A 23,441-nucleotide genomic window follows, 5' to 3' on the forward strand; every position below is an offset into this window, starting at 1 on the left:
TCAATTATGGATATAAATTAAACAACATTTGACCGAGAATTTAAAAAAGCAATGTGCTGTTTAAAACTAATGTACTAGCTAGGAGTTATCAACTGAGTCAGAAACGGTAACTGAGTCATGAGCCAGCTCATCTGACTTCTCAGAGGACCATAAACTAGTCTGTTCTAAAGCAAACATCTCCTACATAATTATTTGCTTTTTAATTTAAGTAATGGATGTTGCAATAGGTAAATTAATATTATCTTTAGTTATACAAACTGCTAGACCTGAGGATCAATGGTTGGGAAAAACTATTGTAATCTAAGCTCTTCAGTTTCCCCAAAAGGAAATTGAGGCCCAGAGAGTTGGTGACTTCACTAAGTGTTTAGGGGTAGTGTGATGTTTAGCACAGAATAGCAATTTATCAATATTTGTTTGATGTTATTATTGGTATTTATGGTTTTAAAATCATTTATTTTATTCATTTTGGTATTACATTTTTGTTTCATAGTGTATCTTTTATTGTTGTTACATTGGAATAAAAAATAAAATTCGGTTTCTCTTCTTAGAATAATTATCCCATTATCACAGATACCAAAGGTCAAGCAAAGTGGGATTACTGGCATTTTCTGTTTATAAAGATTTGATAGTGTTTATTTTCTTCTTTGGTATTGTGCTAAGTGTTATGTATAGCCTTTACATCCTAATTATTTGATTGTTGTGTAACAGCCTATATTTTTTTTAAAATCTCGGAATTTCTGACACTGATTTTTCAAAAAATACATTAGTAATTTGGACTCAAAAGCTGATCTTAAAGTATAAAACAAATGTGAAAGAAGAAATGAGATAATTATTAGTAATTTCTAACTACTCAATTGTTTGCACAAAGAAGATCCCAGATTTAGACAAGGTTTACATTTTCCATTCTTAATTTTATTTGTCTGATATACGTAATAGTGTATCAAAGTCAAATAGGAAAGTAGAAATCACAAACTATTTTAAACAGGGAATTAAATGCTTAGAATGGGTTGTGCATTTGCTGCACCAAACAGAGGTTGTTTAGATAACCCAGAAATTCGTATCAGCAGGAAACTGTTGCCATTCTGTAGTATGGAGGATCTCCTGGTATGGAGGTGATGTGGAATCTAGAAACCTGCCAGGAGGCTTGGCCTGTGCCAGAGTTAAGAAGGAGACTTACCCACTACTGAAGATGCTATCCAAGGAAATGAGAGAAGGACAGAGACACTTTGGCTTCTATCTTCCTCTGCCCTCCAATTTCCCACTAGTGCCCAACTTGACCCATGCTCAAACAGAAGCACCATTGATTTCTTCTCCCTGTTTCTCCTCTTCTGCATTGGGAAGTATTCTTGTGATACAATGCAGACATGAGGAAGGTTCATGAAACATCCTGATTTATTTATTTATTTTATTAATGGACTGTGGAGACAACGTTAGCTCCTTCTTGTTCTGCGATCACAACATACTTTACATAAAATATTTTCACACATTTCATGTGACATGCGTTACTCACTTGAAGATGTACCTTCCTCAATACGTTTTGATCTTCCTCAGTAAAGAAGCCACCCTTTCATTTTCAATGCCTGGGAAATCATCTTGTGTATACCATGCACCATGTATGAACAGAGCTGTGGAACGTTAGCCCACCAACTCCTATAATTAAATGATGCCCAAATGACAAAAGCTAGAAATAGATGAGTAGATGTCCATGGTAATAACACATATGCCTCATAGCTACATACCTTCAGATTCTGCTTCCCCTCGGAGCGTTTTTGCTAATGTCACTACTACCCTCACTATCAAGAAGTCTACTGTATTCCTTAATAAACTCAACCTTAACACCCAAACATTGACCCTAAAGGTAAAAATCTCTATATGGGCCATGATCAGGTTATAAAGGATGGCTGCTACTTCACATACACACATACAAATAAAAACGTCTTCGTCATTGCTAACTTTAGTATATTTGATTTGATTTGATTATCTGAGCCAAGAGTCAGTTAACTACCTGCTAAATTAACGTGGCTTAACAAAGGACAAATATTATCTCACACCTGCCTTATGTTTGTTAGAGTCATGGCCTTTACTAGGCATCAGTAGATTATAAACCAAAGTATATTGAGTTTTCCTCCCTCCCTCAGTCTCACAAAATATTTGTAAAGCATTAGAAACAAAGGGGGGTTCGAAGGCATACCTTGGTGTACCCTTTCCTCACTGGTGTGCCTGGCTTTGACAGGTATATAGAAGGCTGACATTGAGGCCATTATTGAAGTATCTGTTCTGTTGACTCTGGCTACGGATTTAGAGGAAGAGCTATAATCGCTTTAAATCACATTTCCAACAAATGTGTCCTAAGTAAGCTCTGTAAATGAACATTGGGCCACATAGTTTTTCTTCCACGCATTTGTTTATTCTGCAAATGTTTATTCGGTGCCTGCCCTTGCCTTATATAATATGCTGAGAATACAAAGATGAAAAAAACCCTTGTGTTTGGTCCTCAAGAAGCACAGGTTGTTCAGTCTCACTGAAACTAAGACACAAAAACATTCATTTAAGTAGACAATATACAGACTATTCTGCTATAGGTATACATAAAATGCACAATGAAAGGGTTGATGAAGAACTCAAACAGAAGGTTGTCTTTGGGCTGATGGGGTAAGAAACATATGCTAGGCAAAGAGAAGATTTGCAAAGGCATGCAAGCACAGGAGAGCATGAGGTTGTCAAGGAGCTAAAATTACTGCTTTTATGGCATCGGGTTGGGAGGAAGTAATGGAGATGAGACCAAAGGGGTAAACTGAGGCTGAGACAAAGTTCTTTGTGTGCCAGCCTAAGGTGTTTGATTTTTTGTCTTGTAAGTCATGAAAAGCCATTGAACATTTTTGAGTATGGTAAAAATATTTCAAAGATCTACCTGTTAACAGTGGGGGAAAATAGACTGATGTGAAGATTAAGTTTAAAACCTGGAAATCTAGTTAGAAATACATTTTACTAACCAATGAGGAGTCTTTTACTTAAAATTCACTAAATAGATATTATATTAAGAGATAGCCAGGGCCAAGCGCCGTGTCTCACGCCTGTAATCTCAGCACTTTGGGAGGCCGAGAAGGGTGGATCACTAGATGAGGAGTTCAAGACCAGCCCAGCCAAGATGGTGAAACCCCGTGTCTGCTAAAAATACAAAAATTAGCTGGGCATGGTGGCACGTGCCTGTAATCCGAGCTACTTGGGAGGCTGAGGCAGAGAATTGCTTGAACCCGGGAGGTGAAGGTTGCAGTGAGCTGAGATCGTGCCACTGCACTCCAGCCTAGGTGACAGAGAGAGACTCGGTCTCAAAATAATAATAATAACAATAATAATAATAATAATAATAAAGACAGCCAGTATGAGGTCGGTCAGTGGGCCTACGTAGAGGAAAAAAAATGGTCATAGGCCCTACCCTTGTGGAATCACAGTTTGGTGATGAAGTAAGATACTGCAAAGGCAGTTGCAGTGAGCTGGAGAGAAAGAGTTGAACATTAGAGAAGTGTGAAGGTGGATGAAACCGAACTTTAAGACAATAGTACATGGAAAGATGGATACATCTAAGATGTTTTATGGGTTGAGTTGTGTTCTCCATAAAAAAAATTAATAAATTGAAGTCCTAACTCCTACTATTTCAGAATGTGTTTCTATTTGGAAAAGGGTAGTTGCAGATGCAATTAAGATAAAGCCATACTGGAGTAGGGTGGGTCTCTATTGCGATACAACTAGTGTTCTTATTGAAAAAAAAAAAAAAAGAAAAGAAAGTAAATTGATGTATTAGTCAGTGTTCTCCAGAGGGACAGGACTAAGAGGATAGATCTATACGTAAAGGGGAGTTTATTAGGAGACATGAGTCACACAATCACAAGGTGAAGTCCCACAATAGGCCATCTGTAAGCTGAGAAACCAGGAAGCCAGCCCGAGTCCCAAAACCTCAAAAGTAGCGAAGCTGACAGTGCAACCTTCAATCTGTGGCCAAAAGCCTTGAAGCCTCTGTCACATCACCGGTATAGGTCCAAGAGTCCAAAAGCTGAAGAATTTGGAGTTCGAGGGCAGTAAACATCCAGCACAGGGAAAAGATGGAGGCCAAAAGACTTAGCCAGTCTAGTCTTTCCACGTTCTTCTACCTGCTTTTATCCTACCTACCCAGGCAGATGATTAGGTGGTGCCTACCTGGATTGAGGGTGGATCTGCCTCTCCCAGTCCACCTACTCCAGTGTTAATCTCCTTTGGCAACACCTTCCGAGAGACACCCAAGAACAATACTTTGCTTCCTTCAATCTAGTCAAGTTGACACGCAATATTAACCATCACAGTTGGATACATGCATGCAGGGAGTATGCCGTGTGCATATGAAGACAGAGATTGGGGTGACATGTCCACAAATCAAGGAATGCCAAAGATTGGCAGTAAATCACCAGAAGCCAGGGGAGAGACATGGAACAGATTCTACTTCACAACTCTCAGCAGGAACCAACCCTGCCAACACTTTGATAGTGAACTTCTAACATCTAGAACCATTTGACAAATTTCTGGGTGGCTTAAAAAATCCAGTTGGCGATACTTTATGGCACCCATAGGGAAATGACACACATGATCTTCAGGTTCCCAGCTTGGGCAATTTTATTTCAGAGTGAGAAACATAATAGAACCTTGATTTCTTCCCTTTACATGTCATTAAAAAGGGAGATCCTTTTTTTTTTCTTGCTTCCCTCATAAGTCCTGAGATTTTTGCTTTCATTAGTGAATTTTTGCAATTCTTATTGATTGTATTTGAACTTGAAAAAGGACAGACTTATGATTTCTGATGCCAACACTGATTCTTGTTTCAAACATTACTGGTTTACTGCAGTCAAACAATGAATCACTTGCAGAATTTTGGTAAAAAATCAGACAAAAATTAAGAAAATCTCTTCTGATTGTTTAGATTGTTCAGTCTGTTCTGATTGAACTGATTGTGGGCCACACAGTTCTGGAACTAATAAAAATAAAGTACATTCCTTGCTCTTGTAGTTATATGAACAACCTACCTGTATAAACTGTCAAGCAATTTGATGGTTTATTTCTTTATAATACTTTAAACTCCACCTTTATAAAAACCATACCCTGTTAGCACTTTCTATTGATCTTTGCAGAATACTATGAAAATAATAATAAACCTCTGGGTGGAATAAACAATCTGCCTGTGACAATTGCCCAAGTGCCTTCTGGCAAGTCTAGTCCTTTCTGCTCTCTTTAAAGTTTTAAAGTGCAAATTGCTTTGCAGCAGCAATATATTCTGGTCAAAGTGAGGGAAAAGTATGAATCTCACTTAAAATTTGAGGTTGATGATTGAATCTTCTGAACTTCATCAGTGGTTTTGTGAAATTGGTTCTTTTCTAGGGAAGCAGTTTTTGCCTGTGAATCAGATTTTAAGCTACTATTGTCTTCTACTACTCTTCAATAAAAAATGGAAATAGGTAGAAAATATAGTGACTCACCATTTATGGTCATGTGTTAGAGAATACATTTGCTCAGCATATAATGTGGCTTGATAACGTTACATGACCCCAAAGCAAGCCATGTGCTGTCCTTCATCTAGTATATAAACATGAGGCACTTTCTACTAACATGAGCATGGACAAAAATTGGCCCTTTGTGAGAATGTCCTCATGGAGAATTGTTTTCAAAGGACTTAAGAATTATAGTGTGCCATTAACTATTTTTCACACCCCAAATCTACCTTGTTTATTTTTCCTTTCCACTCTTATTATTCTTAGGTACTGTTTCTATCATGCAGCAATATTGTCTGCCTTTTAATGTTGGTATTACTCCATCTTTTAAAATTTGTTCTATTGGCTGGGCACAGTGGCTCACACCTGTAATCCCAGCACTTTGGGAGGCCAAGGTGGGTGGATCACAAGGTCAGGAGATCAAGACCCCCCTGATCAACTTAGTGAAACCCCATTTCTACTAAAAATACAAAAAGTAGACGGGCATGGTGACGTGCGCCTATAATCCCAGCTACTCTGGAGGCTGAGGTAGGAGAATTGCTTGAACCCAGGAGGCGGAGGTTGCAGTGAGCTGAGATCATGCCACTGCACTCCAACCAGGGCAACAGAGTGAGACTCTGTCTCAAAAAAAAAAAAAAATTGTTCTATTATAATCTAATGCACGTTAAGTACAGAGTCAGAGATTTAGAAAAATTGTCATATACTAGGTCCCTGATGAAACAACAAAAATTAGTATTGGGTTTTATTTTCTTATTATTGATATTTGAGAACATGCCCCATTATTTTGCCTGACCATAGGAACACATTCACCTCTTATTTATTTATTTTTCCACTATAATATGGTTTCTAATTGTTTCTAATAGCTAACTGAGGCCTTTCCTAGTCTTTTTTTTTCCCTCGTCTTCTCTGCTGTATTTGCCATGTGGGTTAATCTATTTCTCCTTCACTTGGCTTTTGTGATACAGCATTCTCCTGGGTCTTACATCTTTCTTACTGTTTTTTCTTTGTCTCTATCTTCTTTTCATCCACCTCAGTTTCTCATGCTCACTGGGTTATCTAATCTACTCGCATAGTTTCATCTTCTAAGCTTAAATGCATGGTCCAAACCCCTCCCCAGATATATATCCTACAGTCTACTGGGCGTCAACAAATGATTGTCCCATAGAAAATTTACAAGCAATATGTTGAAAAGCAAAATTATCTTTCCCTACCAAATTTCTTTCTTCATCCTATATTTTCTATCTCAGTTGATAGAATCATGGCCAGGAACTGTGGATAGAAATTTGTAATAAATTTACCCCTCCCTTGTATATACCAACCATATATAATGAATCACAGAATATAGATAATTTTAAAATCCTAATCCATCTTTTGTAATCCATCCCTAAAGTCATCAGCTTAGTTTACATTCTCATTATCCCTTATCCATCTGCTGCTTCTTCTTTAGTTTATTAATCGGTCTTATTTTCCCTTTCTTGTCCCAGTCAAATCCATCTTCAACCCTGCTGCTGGAATGATTCTTCAGAAATGCAGATTTAAACACATGGAACCCTGTGCTTAAAGTCTTTCAATGTCTTCTTGTAATTTAGGAGATATATCCCAAACTGCTTAACTTAGAGCAAAAGCTCTCTTCTCTGATGCTTGCCTGAATCTCCAGCGGCACCTCCAGCTAGCTGCTCCCTTACATTTTATGCCTCAGCAATGCCAAACTGCTTGCATTTTTGTCAGACACAATTAGCTCCTCTGCGCTGTGTCTTTGCTTCTGCTATTTGGAAGACTTTCCTTTCCCCTCATTGACCTAGCTAACTTTGAAGAACTCACTCAGGTGTCACTTTTTTCCAGAGACACCTTTCATCGCAAACCATCTTCCGTTCTCCACAGGGTATAGCAAGTATTCAGTAAATATTTTTTGAAGGAATTACTCCACTTTGTCTTGTTGATCTAAGTGGTGAACAATCTAAAAACATATCAACACAATATTAGAACTACTAATACTAATTTTCAGGTCAATGTAAAATGTGTATCCCCTACGTTGACTTATTCCATGTGGAACTATGAAAGTGCGACTGAGCTCTTCTCTACTTTCGGAAAAATTGTTCTCTTAACCTTTGTATAATTATTTTCTCTTTATAACATCATAGTTTCTCTTTATGGCATCATGTGCTATTACTTGAGTAAGCAGAAAATATTTGTATAAAATTTCTATAAAATATACAAATTATATGTATTTGTTTAGAATTGGGGAATCAAATATTCAACTCTGTCTAGAAGCTATAATCTAAATGTTTATTCCTCAGTTTTGACAGGCACATTAATAGCATTTCCAGCAGGCTCAGTGTTAAGACGAAATTATAACGTGTCATGGAGGTAGTGAGAGAGATACTAATAGCTCTTTCCACTAACTCCTAATTATATTGATATCAGTATATTTTCTTACCATGGAAGATAATACCGGTGGGACAGTTGAATTATAATTAACCCTATTTAGTTTGCCTATTGGATTGTATCATTGAAGTTCTTAGATCTAAGAAGACCTACCTGAAAGGTTCATAGATTGAGATTCTCCTAAGTACAAAAGCAAAGACTATGGCCACTTTAGCAAGAATAGCGATGCTGAAGTAATTCCCTGAGGTTTCTTCCTGCCATTTCAATTAGATCAGTAAGTTAACAGAGTCAGGGGTAGGTCTTTCCCATCATGTGATGATTTGAGAATCATCACTTCTCAAAGGATTTTTAAAAACAATTATGTCTTTTCACTATTTTTAATGGAATGGAATATTAGATACACAAAAGAATACATGCAATATATACATGTAAGTCATGGAGCATATTACTAAAGTGATGATCACTGACATAGTGATTCTCATTGGTAAGAAAATCCTCTTAATGGAAACTAAATGTTGGGTACTCATGAACATAAAGATGGCCTATTAGTCTGTTTTCATGCTGCTGATGAAGACATACCGAAGACTGGACAATTTACAAAAGAAGGGGTTTTAATAGACTCACAGTTCCACATTGTTGGGGAAACCTCACAATCACAGCAGAAGGCAAGGAGGAGCAAGTCACATCTTAAATGGATGGCAGCAGGCAAAGTGACAGCTTGTGCAGGAAAACTCTGCCTTATAAAGCCATCAGATATCATGAGACATATTCACTACCACGAGAACAGCATGGGAAAGACCTGCCCTCATGATTCAATTACCTCCCACCAGGTCCCTCCCACAACATGTGGGAATTCAAAGTGAAATTTGGGTGGGGACACAGCCAAAACATATAATTCCACCTCTGGTCCCATCCAAATCTCATGTCCTCACATTTCAAAACCAATCATGCCTTCCTAACAGTCCCACAAAGACTTAACTCATTTCACCATTAACTCAAAGTCCACAACCCAAAGTCTCATCTGAGATAAGGTAAGTCTTAGTCTTTAAAGTCAAAAGCAAGTTAGTTACTTCCTAGATACAATGGGAGTATAGGCATTGGGTAAATACAGCCATTCCAAATAGAAGAGATTAGCTGAAACAAAGGGGCTACAGGCTCCATGCAAGTCTGAAATCCAACAAGGTAGTCAAACCTTAAAGCTCCAAAATAATCTCCTTTGACTTCATGTCTCACATGCAGGTCACATTGATGCAAGAGGTGGGTTCCCATGGCCTTGGGCAGCTCTGCCCCTGTGGCTTTGCAGGGTATAGCATCCCTCCTGGCTGCTTTCATGGGCTGGCATTGTCTGCTTTCATGTCTGTGGATTTTCCAGGGGCACAGTGCAAGCTGTCAGTGAATCTGCCATTTTGGAATCTGGAGGATGGTGGTCCTCTTCTCACAGTTCCAATAGGTGGTGCTTCAGTAGGATCTCTGTGTGGGGGCTCTCACCCCACATTTCTCTTCTGTACTGCCCTAGCAGAGGTTCTACAAGAAAGCCCCACACCTGCAGCAAACTTCTGCCTAGTAATCCAGGCATTTCCACACATCCTCTGAAATCTAGGTGGAGGTTCCCAAACCCCAATTCTTGACTTCTGTGCACTGGCAGGCTCAACACCATGTGGAACCTGCCAAGGCTTATGACTTGCACCCTCTGAAGCCATGGCCAGGACTCTACGTTGGCCTCTTTCAGCCACAGCTGAAGCAGCTGGGATGTAAGGCACCAAGTCCTTTGGCTGCATATAGCATGGGGACCCGGGGCCGAGCCGACAAAACCACTTTTTCCTCCTAGGCCTCCGGGCCTGCGATAAGAGGGGCTGCCATGAAGACCTCTGACATGCCCTGGGGACATTTTCCCCATTTTCTTGGGATTAGCATTGGGCTCCTCATTACTTATGCAAACTTCTGCAGCTGGCTTGAATTTCTCCTCAGAAAATGAGTTTTCTTTTTTACCCCATTGTCTGGCTGCAAACTTTCCAAACTTTTGTGTTCTGCTTTCCTTATGAAACTGAATGCCTTTAACATTACCCAAGTCACCTCTTGAATGCTTTGCTGCTTAGAAATTTCTTCCACCAGATACCCTAAATCGTCTCTCTCAAGTTCAAAGTTCCACATATCTCTAGGGCAGGGGCAAAATGCCACCAGTCTCTCTGCTAAAACATAACAACAGTCACCTTTGCTCCAGTTCCTCCTCTCCATCTGAGACCACCTCAGCCTGGATTTAATTGTGCATATCATTATCAGCAGTTTGGTCAAAGCCATTTAACAAGTCTAGGGAGTTCCAAACTTTCCCATGTTTTCCTATCTTCTTCTGAGCCCTCCAAACTGTTCCAACCCTTGCCTGTTACCCAGTTTCAAAGTCACTTCCACATTTTCGAGTATCTGTTCAGCAGCGCCCCACCCTACTGGTACCAATTTACTGTATTAGTCCATTTTCACGCTGCTGATAAAGACATACCCAAGACTGGGCAATTTACAAAAGAAATAAGTTTAATGGACTTACAGTTTCACATGGCTGGGGAAGCATCACAATCATTGTCAGGGGTAAGGAGGAGCAAGTCATGTCTTATATGGATGGCAGCAGGCAAAGACAGAGAGAGAGTTTCTGCAGGGAAACTCTGCCTTATAAAGCCATTAGATCTCATGAGACTTGTTCACTATCACAAGAACAGTATAGGAAAGACCTGCCCCCATGATTCAATTACCTCCCACCAGGTCCCTTCCACAACATTTGGGAATTCAAGATGAGATTTGGGTGGGGACACAGCCAAACCATATCAGATGGCCACCATAGAGACTGGAGACTACTATCAGGGGAAGGAGAGAAAGGAGCAGTGGTTGAAAAACTAGCTCTTGGGTACTATGTTCAGAACTTGGGTGACAGGATCATTCATACCCCCTAAACCTCAGCAACAAACAATATACCCCAGTAGCAAACCTGCACATCTACCCCTGGAATCTAAAATAAAAGTTGAAAATAATAATAATAAATTAAAATAATAATAATCAAAATAACAACAACAACATAAAAATCCCCATACGGTACTTGCGATGGCTGGCTTTATGCATCAAGTTGCCCAAGCTATGGTACCTGGTTATCCAATCTAACACTTATTTAGGGATTGCCATTAAGGCATTTGATATATGTGATTAACATCTATAATCAGTCCACTTTAAGAAGATTGCACATGATGATGTGGGTGGGCCTCATCCAATTAGTTGAAGGACATAAGAGCAAAACTGAAGTTTCCAGGAGAGGAAATTCTGACTCAAGACTGCAGCATCAACACCTGCCTGAGATTTCAGCCTCCTGGTCTGTCCTACAGATTTCAGACCCGCAGTCCCAACAATCATGGGACCCAGTTCCTTAAAAGGAATCTCAATGTCTCTAAAAAAATAAACATAAAGGCAAAATAACAGTAAAAGTTCATAAAAAAGAAAACTCTCTTAATACCAATCCTAATTCCACAGAAGCAGTACAGTGAGCCACTTCAATTAATATTGAAACTGTAAAAGAGTCTCAATGGGAGAAAGTCACAGAGTAGACATTTTTTTCACTGACATTTGTCTTCTTTTTATCTAGTATGAGTAACACTAAACTAGCAGAGAGAAATATGTGTGCAAATCATTTAATTAATTTCTTACTTTTTCTTTGTTCTGCTGAATAAATGTTTTTTAAAATTATTATGTTTTAAGTGCCATGGTGGTTTGCTGCACCCATCAACCCATCACCTACAATAGGTATTTCTTCTAATGGCATCCCTCCCTTTGCCCTCCATCTCCTGACAGGCCCTGATGTGTGATGTTCCCCTGTCTGTGTCCATGTGTTCTCATTGTTCAACTCCCAATTATGAGTGAGAACAAGCAGTGTTTGGTGTTCTGTTCCTGTGTTAGTTTACTGAGAATGGTTTCCAGCCTCATCCATGTCCCTGCAAAGGACATGAACTCATCCTTTTTTAAGGCTGCATATTATTTCATGGTGTTTATGTGCCACATTTTCTTTATCCAGTCTATCATTGATGCACATTTCGGTTGGCTCCAAGTCTTTGCTATTGTGAACAGTGCTGCAATAAACATACACATGCATGTGTATTTACAGGAGAATGGTTTATAATCCTTTGGGTATATATCCAGTAATGGGATTGATGGGTCAAATAATGTTTCCGTTTCTAGATCCTTGAGGAATTGCCACACTGTCTTCCACAATGGTTGAACTAATTTATACTCCCACCAACAGGGTAAAAGTGTTCCTATTTCTCTACATCCTCTCCAGCATCTGTTGTTTCCTGACTTTTTAATGATCGCCATTCTAACTGGCGTGAGATGGTATCTCATTGTGGTTTTGAGCTTGTCTTCATATGTTTGTTGGCCCCATAAATGTCTTCTTTTGAGAAGTGTCTATTCATATCCTTCAGCCACTTTCTGATGGGGTTGTTTCTTTTCATGTAATTTTGTTTAAGTTCCCTGTAGATTCTGGATATTATCCTTTTGTCAGATGGATAGATTGCAAAAATGTTCTCCCATTCTATAGGTTGCCTGTTCACTCTACTGATAGTCTCTTTTGCTGTGCCAAAGTTCTTTAGTTTAGTTAGATCCCATTTGTCAATGTTTGCTTTTGTTGCCATTGCTTATGGGGTGTTAGTCATGAAGTCTTTGCCTATGACTATGTCCTGAATGGTATTGCCTAGGTTTTCTTCTAGGGTTTTTATGGTTTTAGGTCTTATATTTATGTCTTTAATCCATCTTGAGTTAATTTTTGTATAAGGTATAAGGAAGGGGTCCAGGTTCAGTTTTCTACATATGGCTAGCCAGTTTTCCTAACACCATTTATTAAATAGGGAGTCCTTTCCCCATTGTTTCTTTTTGTCAGGTTTGTCAACGATCAGATGGTTGTAGATGTGTGGTGTTATTTCTGAGTCCTCTGTTCTGTTCCATTGGTCTATATGTCTGTTTTGGTACCCGTATCATGGTTACTGTAGCCTTGTAGGATAGTTTGAAGTCAGGTAGCGTGATGCCTCCAGTTTTGTTCTTTTGGCTTAGGATTGTCTTGGCTATATGGGCTCTTTTTTGGTTCCATATGAAATTTAAAGTAGTTTTTTTCTAATTCTGTAAAGAAAGTCAATGGCAGCTTGATGGGCATAGCCTTGAATCTACAAATTACTTTGGACAGAATCGTCATTTTTACAATATTGATTATTCCTATCCATGAGCATGGAATGTTTTTCCATTTGTTTGTGTTTTCTCTTATTTCCTTGAGCAGTGGTTTGTAGTTCTCCTTGAAGAGGTCCTTCACATCCCTTGTAAGTTGTATTTCTAGGTATTTTATTCTCTTTGTAGCAATTGTGAATGGGAGTTCACTTATGGTTTGTCTATTATTGGTGTATACAAATGGCTATGATTTTTGCACACTGATTTTGTATTCTGAGACTTTGCCGAAGTGGCTTTTCAACTTAAGGAGATTTTGGGCTGAGACAATAGGGTTTTCTAAATATACAATCATGTCATCTGCAAACGGAGACAATTTGACTTCCTCTCTTCCTATTTGAATACCATTTATTTCTTTCTCTTGCCTGATTGCCCTGGCCAGAACTTCCAATACTACGCTGAATAGGAGTGGTGAGAGAGGGCATCCTTGTCCTGTGCTGGTTTTCAAAGGGAATGCTTCCAACTTTTGCCCATTCAGTATGATATTGGCTGTGGGTTTGTCATAAATAGCTCTTATTATTTTGAGGTATGTTCCACCAATACCTACTTTATTGAGAGTTTTTAGCATGAAGGGGTGTTGAATTTTATTAAAGGCCTTTTCTGCATCTATTGAGATAATCATGTGGTTTTTGTCATTGGTTCTGTTTATGTGACGGATTACATTTTTTGATTTGCATATGTTAAACCAGCCTTGCATCCCAGGGAGGAAGCTGACTTGACCGTAGTGGATAAGCATTTTGATGTGCTGCTAGATTCAGTTTGCCAGTATTATATTGAAGATTTTTTCATCGATGTTCAGGAATATTGGCTTGAAATTGTCTTTTTTTTTTTGCTGTGTCTCTGCCAGGTTTTGGTATTAGGATGATGTTGGCGTCCTAAAATGAGTTAGAGGGGATTCCCTCTTTTTCTATTGTTGGAATCGTTTCAGAAAGAATGGTACCAGCTCGTCTTTGTATGTCTGGTAGAATTCAGCTGTGAATCCATCTGGTCCTAAGCTTTTTTGTTTGGTAGGTTATTAATTACTGCCTCAATTTCAGAACTTGCTATTTATCTATTCACGGATTTGATTTCTTCCTGGTTTAATCTTGGGAGGGTGTACGTGTCCAGGAATTTATCCATTTCTTCTAGATTTTCTAGTTTACTTGTGTAGAGGTGTTTATAGTATCCTTTGATGGTAATTTGTGTTTCTGTGGGATCAGTGGTGATATCCCCTTTATCATTCCTTATTCTGTGTATTTGATTCTTCTTTCTTTTCTTCTTTATTTGTCTGGCCAATGGTTTATCTATTTTGTTACCTTTTTCAAAAGCCAGCTCCTGAATTCATTGATTTTTTGAGGGGTTTTTCATGTCTCTATCTCCTTCAGTTCTGCTCTCATCTTAGTTACTTCTTGTTTTCTGCTAGCTTTTGAATATGTTTGCTCCTGCTTCTCTAGTTCTTTTAATTGTGATGTTAAGGCGTTGATTTGAGATCTTTCCCACTTTCTCATGTGTGGCAATTCCTCAAGAATCTAGCCTTTGAATTTGTTTGCTCTTGCTTCTCTAGATCTTTCCTGCTTTCTCCTGTGGGAATTTAGTGCTATAAATTTCCCTCTAACCACTGCTTTAGCTGTGTCCCAGAGATCTAGTATGTTGTATCTTTGTTCTCATTTGTTTCAAAGAACTTATTTATTTCTGTCTTAATTCTGTTATTTACCTAGTAGTCATTCAGGAGCAGGTTGTTCAGTTTCCATGTACTCCTGTGTTTCTTAATCCTGAGTTCTAATTTGATTGCACTGTGGCCTGAGAGACTGTTTGTTATGAGTTCTGTTATTTTGCATTTGCTGAAGAGTGTTTTACTTCCAATTATGTGGCCAATTTTATAATAAGTATGATGTGGTGGTGAGAAGAATGTATATTCTGCTGATTTGGGGTGGAGAGTTCTGTAGATGTCTATTAGGTCTGCTTGGTGCAGAGCTGAGGTCAAGTCCTGAATATCCTTGTCAATTTTCTGTCTTGTTGATCTGTCTAATATTGTCAGTGGGGTGTTAAAGTCTCCCACTATCATTGTGTGGGAGTCTAAGTCTCTTTGTAGGTCTCTAAGAACTTGCTTTATGAGTTTAGGTGCTCCTGTATTGGGTACATCTATATTTAGGATAGTTAGCTCTTCTTGTTGCATTGATTCCTTTACCATTACGTAATGCCCTTTTTTGTCCATTTTGATCTTTGTTGGTTTAAAGTCTGTTTATCAGAGACTAGGATTACAAACCCCGCTTTTTTTTTGCTTTCCATTTTCTTGGAAAATATTCCTTCATCCCTTTATTTTGAGCCTATGTGTGTCTTTGCATGTGAAATGGGTCTCCTCAATACAGCACAACTATGGGTCTTGACTCTTTATGCAATTTGCCAGTCTGTGTCTTTTAACAGGGGCATTGAGCCCATTTACATTTAAAGTTAATATTTCTATGTGTGAATTTGATCCTGCCATTATGATTCTAGCTGGTTATATTGCTTGTTAGTTGCTGTTGTGGCAGGCTCCACCCAGCTCGAGCTTTCTGGAGGCTTTTTTTTCACACTGTGGGGAGAAAATGGCCTACTCCAGCCTCAGTAACGGCAGATGCCCCTCCCCACACCAGTCTCAAGCATCCTAGGTTGACTTCAGATCGTTGAGCTGGCATGAGAATTTCAAGCCAGAGGATCTTAGCTTGCTGGGCTCTGTGGGGGTGGGATTCACGGAGCTAGACCACTTGGCTCCTTGGCCTCAGCCTCCTTTCCAGGGGAGTGAACGGTTCTGTCTCGCTGGCATTCCAGGTGCCACTGGGGTATGAAAAAATACTCCTGCAGCTAGCTCAGTGTCTTCCCAAACGGCCACCCAGTTTTGTTCTTGAAACCCAGGGCCCTGGTGGTATAGGCCCTGGAGGGAATCGCCTGGTCTGTGGGTTGCAAAGACTATGGGAAAAGTATACTATCTGGCCTGGAATGCCCCATTCCTCACGACACAGTGCCTCAGGGCTTTCGTTGGTCAGGGGAGGGAGTTCACCAGCCGCTTGTGCTTCCTGGGTGAGGTAATGCCCCACACTGCTTTGGCTCACCCTCCATGGACTGCATCCACTGCCTAACCAGTCCCAATGAGATGAGACAGGTACCTCAGTTGGAAATGCAGAAATTACCTGCCTTCTGCATTGATCTCTCTGGGAGCTGCAGACCAGAGCTCTTTCTATTCAGTCATCTTGCCAGCCACACCTGTATAAAGGGTTTAATGTAGACTGAAGGTGTCCTCAATGTTTCCAACAAGTCATCCATTTGTCTACTGTGATCGTGTTCTTTTGGGAGTAAAGTGTCTTTTAGGTTGGGGCAAAATTAGTTTTTGGCAAGGCAGGTGGTGTTTTTATTGTCAATGCAATAATGGAAAAAGGACAGTTAGAAAAGTTATCCCTCTGTCTCGTGGCTGTCACTGTAGCTGCTACTGATTTAAAACCTAAAATAGGTGCAGCACTGACCTGCTTCAGAATGATGCCTGAAGTGGCAGATGGTGGGATTCTGTTTAAACCAGATTGTTCATGCTCAATCTCATGCCCTTGTGCATTTCAGCTGCTATTTTTCATTTGTTATAAAAATGCCATTATCTTGACCAGTAATGCAGTTTCTCAGATAGTTTGAAATCCTTAAATCCTTATTTTGTAGAGAGTTTGTGCTGGAACACCACCGACTGCGCCTCGTGTGCATGATATTAGGCTAATGTAGGGTGGAAATAGCAAATTGACTTTGATAACGGATTTTCAAGTGTGCTCTTTGTGGATGAAATGCTGTTTCACTTGTTATGATTTTTTCAGGCAGTAATTTATTTGTAAATGTCTTGACTGTACTTTAATGCCACTCTGTCTCTGGGGGTGAGTCTCTGTTACAACCAGTTATAGAGATAACAAGGTTAGGAATATATCCTCACGTGGTATTTGTCTAGGGCCTGAGACTTTTTTTGTTGTGACAGTCTGACAGGAAAAAAACGATTCAAAAAGATTTAGCAGCAGAAGGGTAGGGGGGCTACAAATTAGCATATAGTTGCCCACAGTCGTTATATATGTAGGGTTTTATTTTTTTAATAAGAAAGTCAGAAGCTGGCATCTGAACATTAAGAAACCGTTTTAATATCTTTTCTGCTAACACTGCTGTGAACTTGGTGATGCTGGGTGATGCTGGGTGGGAAAACCAGAAGCTGTTTTCTTTCCAAAAGGTAAAAAATGTGAGTCAAGTATGTTAGATACTGTTATTATAGGAGTTCTCACTGACTTCTCAGATTGAGTGAAAGTTCATGTTCATATGTCAATTGTAAGAAGGGGATATGTTCTAGCCCAGGGTTCAGTATGCTTTTTCTGTTCAAGATCATAAACATTTCAACGTCCTTGGCCATATGATCTCTTATAATGACTCATCTCTGCTAATGCAGTGCAAAATCAGCCATATACAATGCACAAGTTGAAGAACATGACTGTGTTCCAATAAAACTTTATTTATAAAAACAGGCTGTTGGCCACATTTGGTCCATAGGTAGGCCATAGTTTGCCAACTCTTGTTCTAGGTTAAGTGAAGAAAGGTGTTTGAAATGCTTACACAATGCACTTGCTACTCTTTGTAAAATAGCTGTGAAGATAACTTACCCCATATAATCTAAGTTATTTTGTCCTAGGCCCCTTCTCCACATCTTTGTTAAAATTAGAAATTCCATACATTTATCACTATCAACCTCTACCTGTGTGTATTACAAGCGATTTGAATTTAAAACATTTCTTGAAGGACATCAGAAAAATCTTCTAGTGCTGACAAATTCAAGTTAAAGTCCTTTGGAGAGAAAGTTAGTTATTACTGTCTTAGACAAAGGTTTGCGATGGAAGTTGATTGTATTTTCAAATAATAACCTTAAGGGTTAAAGGTTTTGTTTTCCAAGCAGGTGGACTTATTTTGCTCTTTCTTTGCTTTTTTCTTTTTTTAAAAAAATTTCTGTCTCCCCTCCTCTCTCCGTTTGCCGCTTGACTGTATCATACTGTGTTACTGGTTGAGAAGGTGCTGCGTCACCTTCTGTATTGTTGCTTGATCTTTGATTTCCTGTGAAGCACAATGAATCTTACATTAGACTCTTCTGAGTCAGGTGGTGCACCATCTGTTCCCAGGCCTGGAAAACATGAGTAACAGAGAGCAACAGAAAGCAACAGCTACCCCAGATTTAGCAGAATATTCATATTTACATAGCAAGAGAGAGGCAGACAATTCTGATTTCAGGTAGGGTAGAAGTTTATTTTCCTCACACTCATTGAATACATTTAACATAAAACCTTTATAAAAATTATTTTACACATTAGTACACTCATAGGATAGGACAGGTTTGAACCTACTTGCCTTTGTTGTTCTGGGGTGATGTTAGTTTTAAGTGGTTGGGAATGGTTGCGTAATTGTACATAAGAGTTGCATTGCATGAGGCTACCCAGAATACACCAGAGCAGCTGGCAAACCTAGGTATTGAAGCTGATAGCAGGTAGCCTATAGCAAATCGAAAGAATGAAGGCCAACCAGCGTCTGGCTGCCAACCTGTGATAGCATTTAGAAGGTTGAACTAACCTTCTGTTAAGAACATGAGAAGCCCATTACCACACAGCTTTAAATCCCCGAGCTAAATAATTAACTATAGATAAAACTCTTTTAACTATACATTGCCCTGGTAGTACTTTATTCAAATTAAAAGCAAATCACTTTCATAATACACTCATCAGTTTAAACGCATGGTACATACTAACATTATTAAAACATATGTCTGTCATGAATTAAAGCATTAAAGGCCCACCTCATTAGGGTCACACAGGTCCTCGATATGCCATAATGACTTCCCTAAATACATTATGTTGATTACAGAAAAAAATAGGATACTTTTAGAAACTATTTAAAATAATTCATTGATCATCCTGCACTGCTTTAGCTCTTACCAGCTATTTTTAAGAACTGGCATTCAACAGGAATCTAAAACACTGCCAAGAAATTGTAAAAAACTGAGGAACCTATAAAAATAAATGACACAGAAAGCTACTCAGATTAACTCTATAAACTGCTGGCTGCCCCCTCCGAAGTCTGTAGAATCACTAGGGAATGGAAAGTTCTGTTTTATTCAATTTCTGAAGGCACCTCCTTTTAGTATTGACCCTGGCACATCTGGTATCATACTTGACGACAAAACTTAACAATTTCAGTTCGTATTTGAAAGAGTATCGAGCAATGGTGGTTTATTCAATTGCAGGAGATTATGAGAGGGTAGACACTGTTGAGGACATAGATGAATAAGTGTCTAGTCATCAGAGACGGTTTTGTAGATTTTCTTGGCTTCAAGAAGAGATATTTTGAGGTAAAAATTGGACTATTTGGGGCAGCCAGAGGTAGAGAAAATGTGATGTCATGTTAGGGAAAAAGGAGATGGAATGAGTTAATGGAGCACTGCCACTTTAAAAAAATATTATTTTAGTATGATTGATCATAGCCTTATCATATTTTTCTACTTTGCCTGTTCACAACTAGAATTAATGCAGATGCAGTCCAAACTCAGCAAAAACATTTCTGATAACAGGAACAGCTCTACTTCTGGAACCCCAAATGTAATCTTGACACGTTTATAATCACCTTTAAGAACTACAGAACAACAACTCAGTGTTGCTATAAACAGCATGCTATTTATTTTCAGAACTGAAAGTTTAGTGTGGAGCATGTTAAAATCCATTCTGCCTGTGTCGAAGGTATTTTTAGACTTCCAAAGTTCATGTTGAAATTTTGTGTGATTAAAAAAAACCTAAGCACTTTCATTTCCATCTTTGCACTAATATGTGGTCCTTTCGAGGGACTTCTGAACTGAAGGCCTTTGACTGCTCTCTATGCAGTCTTTATGTCAAAAATATATGTGGTTCTTGGACCCGAGGGTTTTTCACAACATTAAAATAAAAATAGGTTTTCCAACCTTTGATCTACTCCCTGGTCTACACAGCTGTGTTTTTCATGGATCCAAGATCCACACTGCCAATTGGAGCAGCTTGTTAGGCACTTCCAACCCATTCCAGGAGAACACATTGCAGATTTTGCTTCCTGATTCCACTCATGTTTCCATTTGCTTGACATTAGTGGAATTCAAGGACTCCAAAATGTACACAAAACTCACAAATGTTGTGCATAAAGATTCAAAAATGAAGAACTGAAGCAATTTTCAAGCAAGTCAAACAGCAAAATAACTGTGACCTCAGGATTCATGCCTCAGTACATCCTAAGATGATTTTTGACTTCTTGTGGGTCTCTACTGGTGTTTTAAATTTCTTTGCATCTGTTTTAGTGTTGAGATGAAGAATTCACCACCAAGACCTAGTAAGTACCACGATGCATGTATTTGCCTAACTGGTACCTGACAAGTACACACTGCTTCCTAGTCTATCTTCTTGGAGATGGATTTGCTTTGAATATAATTGCATTTCATGGTTGAATCATGCTAGATTTGGTAGTGTATAGCCAGAATTTTTTATCCTTTGTAAAAATCATCTGTAATTCCATTATGCATACTTCCCCAAACTAATTACAGAAAAATTTAATTTGGACAATTTCACAGTTGGAATGATTGGACTAGCTCTACAGAGCAGTCAGAGCAAACCTCTGTGCTCCTTAGTCAGTAGCTCCAGCCTACCTGTTGGTGCCTCTATCTCTTCTTACCAGGAACCTCATCTTTTCTTCATTTCTTTTTGGTCCAGTTTGAATTCTATGGTCCACACTTTGAGTAACTCTTCTCCAGTGACATAAACTCTCTTGCCTTTTCATTATATTCAGGCAAATAATCAACTGACCTCTTTATCTGTGCCAGTTCCTGGGTAGCACAGCATAGCTAAAGAAAATAATGCAAGATAATAGACTGATATGGTATGGTTATACCTCCTTATGCCTTCCACGATGTCCATCCACTACCATATTCCATCAGTTTAACATGGTAATTATCTCTTGCATCCATTTATATTCATGCGTGCAATCACTATTCTAGTTAAAACTACCATTTCTTTTTCTGTTCCTACAATTGTCGGCAGATGATATTCCAAGATCTACTCTTGACCCACTCTGATTCTTTTTCTCTAATACTCTTTTAAAATTCATGTATGTTTAAGTCCCTCCTCTACTGTTAACCCTTGAAAGCTGCCCAATCCTCTTAGGATTAAAACCAAAATTTTTGACCTGGCCTCTATGATTTTGCACAATTTGCCACTTCTCGGGCTCTCTGTACTGCAAGGACTGGCATCATCTTCTCATGATCTTTGGTGACCAGAGACCTCTTTGCTACCTTGAATGTCTGCTCCTTTTCTTTTCCAAGGTAAATGCTATAAAACCTTCAGATTTTAACTTGGATAGCATTAAAAAAAACTTGCTTCCTCCTGTCACCCCCACTCTATCTGGTGGCCCTCACCCAATGACTAAATGACCAGGATTACAAAAAGGACGTGTCCTGGTCTCAAGGTGGTGTAATTCAGTGATATAATTCGTGTTCTCCAGAGCTCCCCATGGGGTCAAGTTCAAGTCAGTTTCCAGTTGCGAGCACATTCTTGCTTAGCTTTCTTCATTGCTTATCCTGATTTCCTGAGAACACTTCCTCAATTACTTGCTCACACAAGAATCCTGATTTCAGCCTGTTTCTAGAGACCTCAACGTAAGGCAGCACCCAACATTTTTCCTTATTATACTATTCAGGCCTTTATACGTATATTTGTGTCTTTGATTATTGTGTTTGCCTGTAGATTATAAGCTTATAAGGGAAGGAATTATGTGTGTTTTGCCCTCCTTATATATACAGTACCTCACAGAGTGCCATGCACATGGTGTTCAATATATAATGTTCAATGAATCTAAGTATCATTACCCTGCCTCAGTGAGGGACAGGGTTGAACTGTACGTTTCTGACAAATTTCGGGCCATGATGAGTACTTGTAGGCACAGGGATGATCACTCTAGGAAGAAAGTAAAATTAAAGGTCATGTTTTTATTCTTTGGTCTTTTTGACCTCTGAATCCTGTCTACCACGAGTTTAACATGGACACATTGAATCACGATTTTACCTTATTTTGGCTAATTCTTGCCTAGCTATATCAATATATATGTCCAATCCCTTGATCTTAGCTAAACTCAAGACCTTTTCCCACTCTTATTGTCAATCCATCATCCAAACCAGTTCATTGATCAAACTGTGACATATTCTTCATGTCTGGAAGTATATGGAAATATTTATAGTTCCACAATTTAGAAAATAGAGATAATAGGTCAACAGAAATATGCTTATTTCTACAGAAAATTTAGCTTGCCTAGATCATTTCTGTAATTTTTTCAATTCTAAATTTTCCATTTTTGTTAGTGCTACTCTTTCAAATTAAAAAATGTACCTATGAGCATATCTTTTATTAACTATTTGATTAAAACACTAAATAATTTCAATCCATGATTATTCTCTCTGTATTTCTGATTATAATATTTTCTCAGATTTTATATTTAGCATTAAAAAATTGGGGTTCTACTTAAATTACATTCCTCAAATATAATTATATTTAATTTTCTATGTGTTTGTATGTAAAGGGGAGAGCGCTAAAGTTAGACCTTAGTTAATATGAGCAAATTCCTTTCAGTAAAGACGTTTTCTGAAGTAATAAAGAACTGCTAGAGTTCCTGTGCCACCATCTATAGTTCCCCTAGTAAAGTTCTTTTTAACAGTGCAATTGCTAACTAGAGTGAATTATTGGGCATTGATTGAGAGAACAGTTATCAGAAGTCACAATCTGGCATGTGGTGAGAAAAATTTTTATGAGAAAATGTTTGTAAAAATTATACGAGAAATACCTTCTCTTAAGTATGTCTCCAAGGTTGGTTAGGAGTTTCATTATGCCATTGAAAAGAGAACCAAAGTTTCCATAGAACCACAGAATTCAGCAATCAAATGAAACAAGTTTTAGACTGTGAAGCATGTGCATTAAACTCAGTCAATGCTTCATCTCACTGTAGTCACTTTTAGAAGCAATTGTTGTATGGTTTTTGGAAGGAAAATTTCATGGTTGGTCATTGAAAAGAGAAGAGAATAAACTCTGACTGATCTGTTTTTTAGAGGTTCCTCATTGCAGTAATCCTTACGTTATGAATACCCCTGCATGGTAATTCATCTTTACTTCTGCTCTTGTTCACATTATAATCAATTAGCAGGCAATAGTAGAGCTGCTGATTAATTTCAGAAAAAAAGGTTTTAATAATTCTTGGATTCTAATTACTAAAAGGTAGTTAGGACTGGCA

This window comes from Colobus angolensis, unplaced genomic scaffold (assembly GCF_000951035.1).
Source record: "Colobus angolensis palliatus isolate OR3802 unplaced genomic scaffold, Cang.pa_1.0 Scaffold104, whole genome shotgun sequence".
Classification (NCBI taxonomy): Eukaryota; Metazoa; Chordata; class Mammalia; order Primates; family Cercopithecidae; genus Colobus; species Colobus angolensis.